The following is a 12783-nucleotide window of genomic DNA, read 5'->3' on the forward strand; positions in this document are numbered from 1 at the left end:
TTTTACACTGCTGCTAGAAACCAGGGATTCCAAGAGCTGCCAGATACTGGAACATGATATATCTGTCGAGTGGAGCTGTAAGCTTCTGGTCCTTTGGCATGCTGCAATGTCTTGGGATCAACAGCACTAGAAGATCTCCTTTTCTACCCATGATCCCTATGTGGGTCATGCAAAAGAAGTCAAGTAACACAGGTCCATCACATTACCATTTACAATTTAAATATTGGTGGTTTTTGAATACCCTAATTGAGTTATATCTCAGTAAGGCAGATTTTCTTAAATTAAGAGACTATGTAGAACATAATGACATTTTTTACTTTGTGTTTTTATTATATTTAGATGTAAAAGGGAATTATATTTCAATAAGGCAGTGTTTTTTTAAATTCAGCGACTATGCAGAATTTGGCACAATGTTTTTTAAAAGTTCTCTTTAAATAGAATGGAAGAAAGACAACCTCTTCAGTAAATGGTGCTGGCAAAATTGGTTAACTACATGTAGAAAACTAAAGCTAGATCCTTATATATCACCCTGTACCAAAATCAATTTCAAATGGATCAAAGACCTTGGAGTCAAAGCAGACACTCTAAAAACATTACAGAATGGAATAGGAGAAACCCTAGGTCTCCTTGGCACAGGCCGAAATTTTCTTAATTTTCTTAATAGAGACCCAGAAACACAACAAATCAAAGAAAGGTTGGACAAATGGGACTGCAAGAAGCTTCAGAGCATCTGCATGGCAAAGGACATAGCTAGAAAGATCAATAGAAAGCCCACGGATTGGGAGATCTTCACTAGCCATACAACGGACAAGGTTCTCGTATCTAAAATATACTTGGAACTCAATAAATTAAATCCCCCAACAACAAATCCTCAAAGAAACAACTGCCCAATAAGTAAGTGGGCTAAGCACTTAAAGAGAAACTTCTCTGAAAAGGAAGGATGACCAATAGACAAATGAAGAAATGTTCTACCTTCCTAGCCATAAAAAATGCAAGTCAAAACAACATTGAGATTCCACTGCACCCCAGTTAGAATGGCTATAATCAGGAACTCTAATAACACCCGATGCTGGAGGGAATGTGGACAGAAGGGAACCTTACTGCATTGTTGGTGGGAGTGTAAACTTGTTCAACCACTTTGGAAAGTAGTGTGGAGGTTACTCAAAAGACTCCACATAGAGCTCCCCTATGACCCAGCAATCCCACATTTGGGCATTTACCCAAATGATCACAAACAAGACCATACTAAAGCTACCAGCACAACTATGTTTACTGCAGCATTATTTACCATAGCTAAGATATGGAACCAACCCAGATGCCCCTCAGTAGATGAATGGATCAAGAAAATGTGGTATATATACACAATGGAATTCTAGACCTCCATCATAAAGAATGCCATTGCCCCATTTGTTAGGAAATGGAAAGACTTGGAAAAAATCATATGAAGTGAAGTAAACCAGGCCCAAAGAAACATAGGTCCCATGGTTTCCCTTATTTGCAATAACTAGTATATGTCTGAGAAAAGCAGAAAAGATCAGATAAGGTGATGTTAGTAGAAATGAACCCCAAGATAAGGACTCAAATGTATTTTCTTTCTTGTTATTGTTTCTAACATATTTATAAGATGATTTCTTTGTTGCTTTGTATGTCCCTCCCCCACAGTATAACCCTGCTTTCACTGTATTTGATGTTGGTATAATTTGTACAGGGGAAAGGAAAAAAACAAAATTTTTAAACAGGGATACAGGTGGACCCATTGCAACAATGAGATGTATAAGACCTTATGTTGAAAAAGGAACTTTACAACTTTCGAGGGGAGTCGTGGGGTAATGGGGGGGAGGGAGTGGAGGTGGGAGGCAGGAGATGAGAGGGCAGAGATGGGAAGGGGAAACAAAGGAGGAGGCAACAATTCTTGATAAGAAATGTACTCATTACCTTGCTTGTGTAATTGTATGGTATTTTCACAATGAAAAAACTTAATAATAATAAAAAGAAACAATTAGAGGATAAATTATTTTGAGGCCCTGAGTTTGATTCCTCAGCACAACATAAACAGAAAAGGCAAGAAGTAGCGCTGTGTCTCAAGTGGTAGAGCATGAACCTTGAGCTGAAGAGCTCAGCGGCAGCACCCAGGCACGAAGTTCAAGCTCCATGACTGAAAACAAATGTAAAAAAGTGGGAAGGGATGTGAAGGGTAAGTATCTATAGTATCTATAGTCTTTCCCTTTAAGGAAGGTCCTTCCAAGGCCCTGCAGTGACCCCTCATGAATCCCAATGTTCTAAGCACCCATAAGGTCAGATTCAGTGCTGGACAGTGGAGAAAAGCAGGTCCTGCCTTCAAGAGACTCTGCCCAGAAAAACCATAATGGACCCAGAGCCCTCTGGGTAGATGCTAAGACCACTAGATACCACTCCTCAGGGGCTGCATCTGCCTTCCCTAACACAGATGGCTCTCTGAGCCAAGACAACACACCATGGCCAGGAATACCATTCCAAACTCAAACAGACCCAATTAGCAGCTGTTCCCATCAAGACTAGAATTCGCCCCAGGGGCTCACACCTGTAATCCTAGCTATTAAGGAGATCTCCAATTAATCAACAAAAATTCAGAACTGGAGGTGATAAAGCACCAACCTTGAACAAAAGACTAAGTGAGAACAAAGATTCTGGAGGTCAAACCACAATACTAACACCAAAAAGAAAAAGGCCTATCTGATTAGGTAATGTGGTTGGCATTTGAGTCAAGATAGAGGCCAGACTGCCATTCTCATAGAGGCAGGGAATCCAGAGACAATGGTTTATCTCTGCCTGAGGCTTACAAGGCATTTCCACACTGAGCAGACTTAGCCAAGACCTCTGGCAAAGTGCTGTTAACAAAAATACTTCACACAGAGGTTCTCATTCAGAACAGGGCTGCTGGCAAGCCAACACACAGACAGATGCTCTGCCAAGGCCTTTGTAACCACCCCAGCAGACCCAACATGGACCCCATGCTTCCTAAACCAAACCTCCCCACACCACCTGGTATTCCCTGCCACACCCACATTCCAAGTCTTCCAGAGGAAGGAGGAGACAAAGAGGCCCAGCACAGGCAAGTCTGTTGGTACTATGGCCTCACTGAGCAGCCAGCATAGTGACAAGTTTCATTTTGAGGCTGTCACCACTTCAGGCAATCCTGTACCAGCCATGTTGGCACCTGCCCCACAGCAAAGGTAGCCTCAGAGGAGCAGCCTGGCAGAGCCCCTGGAGCCTCCCCAGCCCCTCTCCCTACCATGATCTTTACAGCCCGGTAGATGTTATACACAGCTCCTTGCACCCCAGGCTGGCTAACTTGCTGCCATCCCACCTGACCCCACCTCACAATTCTTGGCATTCCTGCTGGCTGTCTTCTTCAACTCCATTTGCACCTCCTTGTGACTTAGCTCCATCTGCATCTTCTCCAGCTCCATCTGGATGAAGTAGATCTTTGAATGGATCTGTTCTACTTTTTCCTCCACCTGAGTCCAGTGTACCCAAAGAGAAAAGAGAATTCTTAGCAGCCATGTCGAACAGGCAAATAGCTTGACTCTACACCATACTCCCCAAGCACCACTCTCCACTAGGCCCTGCCCCAAGCCTAGGTCCCTGCTTGGGAAGTGGGTAGGAGGCAGTGAGCAAAGGGAAGATCCAAAAGGAATAAGACAGCTGGGAGCAGTGCCTCACACCTGTCATCCTAGCTACACAAGATGAAGAGATTAGCAAAATTTCAGTTCAAGGCCAGACCAGTAAAAAGAGAGATCTTCATCTCAACCAGTACAAAGTAGGGTGTGATGGTTCTCCCTCCCTCCCCATGTCATCCTACCTACAGAAGCATAAATAGGAGGATCATGGTCCATGCAGGCCCAGGCCAAAATGTAAGACTCCATTCAAAAAAAAAACTAAAAATGAAGAAATGACTATGGCTATCTGGGGCTCAGGTGGTAGAGCACTTGTCTAGCATGTATGAGGCTGAGTTCAAACATCAATCTGAAGAGGGTGTTGGGAAGGAAGAAGGGAAAGAGATTCACAGAAAAGGAGACAGATGAATTTTAAGATGACAGTGTTCCAAAGGAGGAGGCTGCAATGCTTGGTAAGAAATGTATGCATTATCCTGCCCATGTAATTGTAACCCCTCTGTACAGTATGTTCACAAATAAAATTAAATTAAATTAAAAAAAAAAGATGACAGTGTTGGAGCTTGTTTGAGGATAGAAAGTTTCCTTTTAATAGCTGTGTAACAAATCGCCATAAACTTGGGAGATAAAACACTACTCATTTACTAGCTGATTTTGGTTGTCACAGCCAACTGGGTTCTCCAACCAAGGTCACCCATGGTTAAACGCATGAGCCAGGACTCTAGCTGTCCAGAGCTTAGCACCCTTGGGCAGGATAGAGGCCTGAGGCCTTTTTCCCTACTGACTGTACATGGACTTTTGTGGGCACTGTGATCTGCCCATGTCCTTCTACCTGACATCAGAATATAATGTTTTTTGGGGGGAGGAGAATTGGGGGGGCAGGGGAAGGATGGGAAGGGATGGGAAGGGGAAACAAAGGAGGAGGCTACAATGCTTGATAAGAAATGTACTCATAGTTCCGGGAAGATGGCGGAGGAGAAGCTGGAATCTGAACAAGCTCTCGCATAGAAAGCAGTTTTAGAGTTCCAGTGAACAGTCCTAAGCCAGAGAATCACACCAAGTGTGCCATCACAGGACAGAGAGTTAGACAAGAGAGGGGAAGCCAAGGAAACGCATCAGGTGCTGCTGCGGCGGCAGCGTCGCGGCGGCGACTACCGCCGCGGGGCATACCTGAGACACAGAGAGTCGGGGACGAAGGAGCCAGACGCAGCGGACGAGCGGATTCTACTCAACACCAACAAGAACCGACAAGGAGCAGACATCTTCATCCTGCTGTTTGCAGACCAGAGACGACCCAGGATCCAAGACTCGGCGTGAGTACAAGCTCGAAGTCCTCACTCCTCAGGGAGCAGAGGAGGGAAAGCCACCCCTCCCCCCCCAGCACCGGTGATCTCCATCTTGGATACCGACAAAGCTCAGAGGAGCTGCTAGCTCCAGCTCAGGCCTTGGAATAAAATGAGTCATTTAGCAGGTCACAAGAACTTAACGGCGAAGTGACCTGCCAGACTCAGCTCCATCCAGGGAAAAGTCACCCAGCTCAGGCGCCAGCCATTGGAGTGCCTTGCCTCACTGGGTAACCAGAGCCAGAGGCTGCCCCTCCCTCTAGCAGCCACCACAATCAATTAAAAAACAGAAACCCTGAGAATGGCTCCAGGCTGGGCGCTGTGAGCTTTATCACAAACTAGCCCCAGGGAAAAGCTACTGTTTGTTGAAAGGCCTCAACTCTACCCAGAACCTAGCCTCATCACCACATCCCCCTCTTTTGTGATTCTCAAAGCAGACCACCCTCCCAGAAAACTAACCTGGGAGGGGGATCTCAAAATCTTGGGTAAAGCAGAGCATTTTTCTGCCTCTTCCAACCAACCGACTTAAGAAACCAATCAAGCCACAGGACCTCAAGCTGACCAGAGACTCCAACAAGAGACTGGTTACAGACAAAAGGGAGATACAGGATTCTTCCCACTCCTCCCCCCCCCACAAAAAAAATCAAAAGACTTTTTTTTCTTTTTTTTTTCTTCTTCTTTTCTTTTTTTTTGCTTGTTTTTTGTTTTTTGTTACCTTATATATATATATATATAAATTTTTTCCCTTCTAAAACTTTTATTAATCTTTAATTTTTGCTTCTTCTGAAAAAATAATTGTTTTCCAGTAACTTTTTTTTTCTCATCTTATAATTTTTACTTTAGGAATACGTAAATGAGCGTTTTCCTTTCTTTTCTTGTCTTCTTTCTCTTTTTCTTTCTTTCTTAATTATCTTTTTGTTTTTTATCTAGCTCTACTGAACTTCTGATCTTTTCTTCTCCCTTTCCCATCCTTAAAGTTTTTCACATTTCCTCTATGTCCCTCCCCTTCTCTGAACATATTCACATTCCTCTCTAAATAGACGGTCTTTTAACCTCTATAATAACATTAATTTTTACGTTTCTATTCTTTTTCTGGTCTCTCTTTATTCCCCTTTCCGTCTCTTCTTTTTCTCTCTCTCTCTACTTGCATCCTACCCAACCCATTTCCTGCATCGTGATTAGGACATAGTTAACTCTCCCTGTGCCTCCCCACACCAATCTATTCCTATTTTTTACCCACATATCTCCCTAATCCTAATAATTTCTGGTTTTCCAAATTCTTTTCTGCGGTTCGAAGTCCTTTAACATATACTTGTTTGATGTTGAATAGATGTATCTGTTGAACTAGATTGTATCTGTAGACTATTGACTGTACAAATGAAACTTTGGTTGATGGTTGCCTTAAGATAGTGTTCTACCACAAAACTGGTGCAATCTTCATCTCAAATGGGCCGAGTAAGCTGGAAAAACACAAGAAAAATGGCAAATTCGGGTATCTCAATTCCCAATCTTGATAATCAGGGATTAGAACAGATAAAGAATAATCCAGAGGTGAGTTCCCAAATAGCTCTACAAACACTAATAGCAAACATGATAAATGAGAAGTTTGACAATGTACAAAGGACTCTGTATGAGTGTGATAGGGAGAGAGAGGAGGCATCCCAGAAGTTTATACAGGAATATCATAAGCGTGAGAAAGCTACTCAAAAACTGATACAGGATTTGCGTGAACAACTTGAGAATACTCAAAGAGAAAGGGAGGAATGGCGTGAGCAGGCAGAGAACACTCAAAGAGAACTGCAGGAATCCCACGAACGGGAAGAAAGAGAACTGCAGGAATCCCACAGACGGGAGGAAGCTAATCAAAGAGTAATTCAGGAATTGAGAGACCAGGTAGAGAATACACAAAGATCACTAAAGGCATTCATGGAATCCATTAACAAAGAGCTGAAGGAAGTCAGGGAGACCACAAAGGGAATGCTGAATGGAACCCAACAGAAGGAATGGGAGTCCAAAGAAACCATAACCAATCAACTAAGTGATTTGAGAACAAACACTGAACACCAAATTAAGGAAGTAAAGAAATTCATACAAGACCTAAAACAGAGCTTCAACAAAGAACTTGAAGCCATCAAAGCTGACCAATTAGAAGGAAAAGAGATAAAAAAAACAAAGTAGAGAGTCTTGACAGCAGGTTAGACCATGCAGAAGATCAAATCTCAGGGATTGAAGACAGCCAAGATATTATAGAGAAAGAACATACAACCATCCAAGACAAGTCCAAGAAATATGATAGGTCTATCCAACACCTGGAAGACACCATCAGAAGGCCCAATCTAAGGATAATGGGTGTAGAGGAGCACCTAGAAACAGAAGTTAATGGTCTAGGAAATTTGTTTAACAGGATCCTAGCAGAGAACTTCCCAAACATACAAAAAGATAGGCCTATTCAGATACAAGAAGCTTTTAGAACCCCAAATAGACCAGACCAGAATAGGACATCCCACCGTCACATTATAATCCACACAGGATCAACCCAGACCAAGGAAAAGATCCCTAAAGCTGTCAAGGAGAAAAGGGTAATCACCTATAAAGGGAAACCAATTAGAATTACCTCAGATTTCTCAGCAGAGACAATCAAAGCAAGAAGAGCCTGGAATGACATATGCCATGCCCTAAAAACAAACAACTATCAACCAAGAATACTGTACCCAGCTAAACTCTCCTTCATAACTGAAGGCCAAATAAAAACCTTCCATAGCAAAGAAAAATTGAAACAATACATCTCCACCAAACCAGCCCTGCAAAAGATTCTTAAAGATGTCCTACACATAGAAAACCAACAAGAACGCAACAAAGGCCAAGAAACTGCACCCAAACTGAGAATCCAAGAACCTTAGGAAGAACCCAGTTTTCACAGCCCCCAAGAAGGTGGATAACATGGCAGGAACTCCCAAATACCTCTCAGTCCTATCTCTTAACGTTAACGGACTGAACTCTCCAATTAAGCGACATAGACTGTCTAGTTGGATTAAAAAACAAGACCCTTCTATCTGCTGCCTGCAGGAGTCACATCTTGCCCGTAAAAACAAACACATTTTCAAGGTTAAAGGCTGGAACAAAATCTACCAAGCAAACGGCCCTCATAAACAGGCGGGAGTTGCAATCCTAATATCAGATAAAATAGACTTCAAATTAAAATTCGTGAGAAGAGATAAAGAAGGTCGCTACATACTAATTAAAGGATCTCTCCTTCAGGAGGATATTACAATTCTAAATATCTATTCGCCAAACAATGGAGCACCCAAATTTATCAAAGAAACACTACTTTCCCTCAAATCCCATATAGATCCAAAGACATTAATTGTTGGGGATTTTAACACACCACTCTCCCCACTAGATAGATCAACTCGGCAAAAACTCAACAGAGAAACCGCAGATCTAAACAGCTGCATAGATCAACTAGACTTAACAGACATTTACCGAACATTTCACCCAGCAGCATCAGAATACACGTTCTTCTCAGCAGCACATGGAACGTTTTCTAAAATAGACCACATTTTAGGCCACAAAGCAAACTTTCTAAATTCAGAAACATTGAAGTTATACCTTGCATTCTCTCTGACCACAAGGGAATAAAATTAGAACTCAACACCAAAAGCCACCAAAGAAAGTCCGGTATCACATGGAGGCTGAACAACACACTGCTGAATCATGAGTGGGTCATGGAAGAAATTAGAAAGGAAATTCAAATATTCATGCTATTCAACAAAAATGAACACACAAATTACCAGCTCCTCTGGGACACAGCAAAGGCAGTACTCAGAGGCAAGTTTATAGCTCTGAGCTCCTACATCAACAAATTGGAGAGATCGGAAACCAACAATTTAATGACACATCTAAACCTCCTTGAAAAAGAGCAGCAAGATAAACCCAATCCAGTAGACGGAAAGAAATAATCAAAATTAAATCAGAATTAAATGAATTAGAATCCAAAAAAACTATAGAAAGAATCAACAAAACAAAGAGTTGGTTCTTCGAAAAACGTAACAAAATTGACAGACCCTTAGCAAACCTTATCAGAAAAAGGAGAGAACACACCCAAATTAATAAACTCAGAGATGAGAATGGAAACATCACCACGGAAACAACCAAGATTCAGAACATTATAAGGGAATACTTCTCAAAACTTTATGCTAATAAGTTTGAGAACTTGACAGAAATGGACCTTTTCCTAGCAAATATTGACATGCCAAAACTAAACCAAGATGAGTTAAACCAGCTTAACAGGCCCATATCAAGCATTGAAATAGAAACAGCAATAAGAGACCTCCCAGCTAAGAAAAGTCCAGGACCAGATGGTTTTACAGCGGAATTCTACAAGGCCTTCAAAGCAGAGCTCACACCAATACTCCTCCAACTCTTCAATGAAATTGAAAGAGAAAGCTCACTACCGAACACATTCTATGAAGCCATCATAACCCTCATCCCAAAACCAGGCAGGGACTCATCAAAGAAAGAGAACTATAGACCCATTTCTTTGATGAACATTGATGCAAAACTTCTCAACAAAATTTTGGCCAATCGACTTCAACAATTCATCCAAAAAATCATACACCATGATCAAACAGGATTCATTTCAGGGATGCAAAGCTGGTTCAATATACGCAAATCAATTAATATTATTCATCACATCAACAGGAGCAAGAATAAGAACCACATGGTTATCTCAATAGATGCAGAAAAAGCATTTGACAAGATCCAACACCCCTTTATGATGAAGGTTCTGGAAAAATTAGGAATCCATGGATCATTCCTCAATACAATAAAGGCTGTATATGACAAACCTACAGCCAGCATTATACTCAATGGTGAAAAACTAAAGCCATTTCCTCTTACCTCAGGAACAAGACAAGGATGCCCACTCTCTCCACTTCTCTTCAATCTAGTATTAGAATGCCTAGCTACAGCAATAAGACAAGATGCAGACATAAAGGGGATCCAAATAGGGAAAGAAGAAATAAAACTCTCCCTCTTTGCAGATGACATGATCTTGTATTTAAAGAATCCCATAGACTCCACTCCCAAATTACTCAAGCTGATTCAAAACTTTGGCAAAGTAGCAGGTTATAAAATTAACCCCCAAAAATCAATGGCTTTTCTATATGCCAACAATGAGAAAAGTGTGGCTGAAATTAGGAAAGCAACTCCATTTGTAATAGCCCCACAAAAAATAAAATACCTAGGAATTAACTTAACCAAAGAAGTGAAGGACCTCTATGATGAAAACTTTAAAATCTTGAAAAAGGAAATCAACACAGAACTTAAAAAATGGCAAAACCTCCCATGCTCCTGGATTGTCAAGATTAACATCATGAAAATGGCAATACTTCCCAAGGCTATCTACAAATTCAACGCGATACCTATCAAAATTCCACCCTCATTCTTCAAGGAAATAGCAGAGGCAATCCAAAAATTCATATGGAACAATAAAAGACCCCGAATAGTAAAAACGCTCCTCAACGGAAAGAACACTGCTGGAGGAATATCAATACCAAATTTCAAACTCTACTATAAAGCCATAGTAATCAAAACAGCTTGGTATTGGCATAAGAACAGACCTCAGGACCAATGGAATAGAATTGAAAACCCAGAAATGAACCTACAGACCTATAGCCATCTAATCTTCGATAAGGAAGCTAAAACAATAGAATGGAAGAAAGACAGCCTCTTCAGTAAATGGTGCTGGCAAAATTGGTTAACTACATGTAGAAAACTAAAGCTAGATCCTTATATATCACCCTGCACCAGAATCAACTCCAAATGGATCAAAGACCTTGAACTCAAAGCAGACACTCTGAAAACATTACAGGATGGAATAGGAGAAACCCTAGATCTCCTTGGCTCAGGCCGAAATTTTCTGAATAGAGACCCGGAAGCACAACAAATCAAAGAAAGGGTGGACAAATGGGATTGCATAAGATTGCAGAGCTTCTGCAGGGCAAATGACATAGCTGGCAAGATCAATAGAAAGCCCACCGATTGGGAGAAGATCTTTACTAGCCATACAACGGACAAGGGTCTCATATCTAAAATATACTTGGAACTCAAAAAATTAAACCACCCAACTACAAATCCTCAAAGAAACAACTGCCCAATAAATAAGTGGGCGAAAGACTTAAAGAGAAGCTTCTCTGAAGAAGAAAGAAGGATGGCCAATAGACACATGAAGAAATGTTCAACATCCCTAGCCATAAAAGAAATGCAAATCAAAACAACATTGAGATATCACCTCACTCCAGTTAGAACAGCAAAAATCAAGAACTCTAACAACAACAGATGCTGGAGGGGATGTGGACAGAAAGGAACCTTACTTCATTGTTGGTGGGAATGTAAACTTGTTCAACCACTTTGGAAAGCAGTATGGAGGTTCCTCAAAAGACTTCACATAGATCTGCCCTATGATCCAGCAATCCCACTTTTGGGCATTTACCCAAATGTTTACAAACAAGACCACACTAAAGCTACCAGCACAACTATGTTTATTGCAGCATTATTTACCATAGCTAAGATATGGAACCAACCCAGATGCCCCTCAGTAGATGAGGATCAAGAAAATGTGGTATATATACACAATGGAATTCTATGCCTCCATCAGAAAGAATGACATTTCCCCATTTGTTAGGAAATGGAAATGCTTGGAAAAAATTATATTAAGTGAAGTAAGCCAGGCCCAAATAAACATAGGTCCCATGGTTTCCCTTATTTTCAATATCTAGTATAGGTATGAGTCAAGCGGAAAAGGTCAGATAATGTGATGTTAGGAAAATGAACCCTTAAATATGTATTTTAATGTTTTCGTTTCTTTCATGCATGTGTTTCTAACACATTTATAAGATTATTTCTTTGTTGCTTTGTATGTCCCTCCCCCACAGTGTAACCCCGGCTTTCACTATATTTGATGTCAGTATAACATGTGGAGGAGATGGGGACAAACAAGTCGTTTAAGGATTCAGGTGGACCTGTTGCAACAATGAGAAGTACAAAATGTCATGTCAAAACCAGCTTTACAATGTCGGTGGGGGGGCGGAGGGGGGAGGCTGGGAAGGGAGGTGAAGGGTAAACAAAGGAGGAGGCTGCAATGCTTGGTAAGAAATGTATGCATTATCCTGCCCATGTAATTGTAACCCCTCTGTACAGTATGTTCTCAAATAAAATAAAATAAAATAAAATAAAAAATTATTTAAGTGAAGACATGCCCAAAGAAACATAGGTCCCATAGTTTCCCTTAGTTGCAATAACTATGTCTGAGACAAGCAGAAAAGGTCAGATAAGTTGATATTAGGTGAAATGAACCCTAAGATAAGCATTCGAATGTTTTTTCCTTCTTGCAATTGTTTCTAACGTATTTATAAGATGATTTCTTTGTTGCTTTGTATGTCCCTCCCCCATGGTGTAATCCCTGCTTTCATTGTATTTGATGTTGGTATAATTTGTGGACGGGAAGGGAAAAAACAAATCGTTTAAATAGGGATACAGGTGGACCCATTGCAACAATGACATGTACAAGTCGTTATGTGGAAGAACGAACTTTATAACTTGGGGGGGGATGGGAAGGGTTGGGAAGGGGAAACAAAGGAGGAGGCAACAATGCTTAATAAGAAACACTCATTACCTTGCCCATGTAATTGTAACCCCTCTGTACGGTATTTTCACAATAAAAAAATAAAATAAAAAAAGAATACTGCAAGAGTTTTTTTTCACTCTGTGGGTCTAACTAAATACAG

General features: G+C 41.0%; 1 long non-coding RNA gene across 2 annotated transcripts in view; it reads right to left on the reverse strand.

Moving 5' to 3' along the window:
• The window catches only part of LOC138836809 (uncharacterized), a 39276-nt gene that overhangs the window by 25852 nt on the left and 641 nt on the right, over positions 1-12783 (reverse strand). For both annotated transcript variants that reach the window (XR_011375065.1, XR_011375064.1), the window contains exon 2: positions 3357-3497. This is a non-coding gene — a long non-coding RNA (uncharacterized lncRNA). The remainder of the gene's footprint in view (positions 1-3356; positions 3498-12783) is intronic.

The sequence above is a fragment of the Dipodomys merriami genome, unplaced genomic scaffold, assembly GCF_024711535.1.
Source record: "Dipodomys merriami isolate MVZ:Mamm:240054 unplaced genomic scaffold, mDipMer1.0.p SCAF_26, whole genome shotgun sequence".
Classification (NCBI taxonomy): domain Eukaryota; kingdom Metazoa; phylum Chordata; class Mammalia; order Rodentia; family Heteromyidae; genus Dipodomys; species Dipodomys merriami.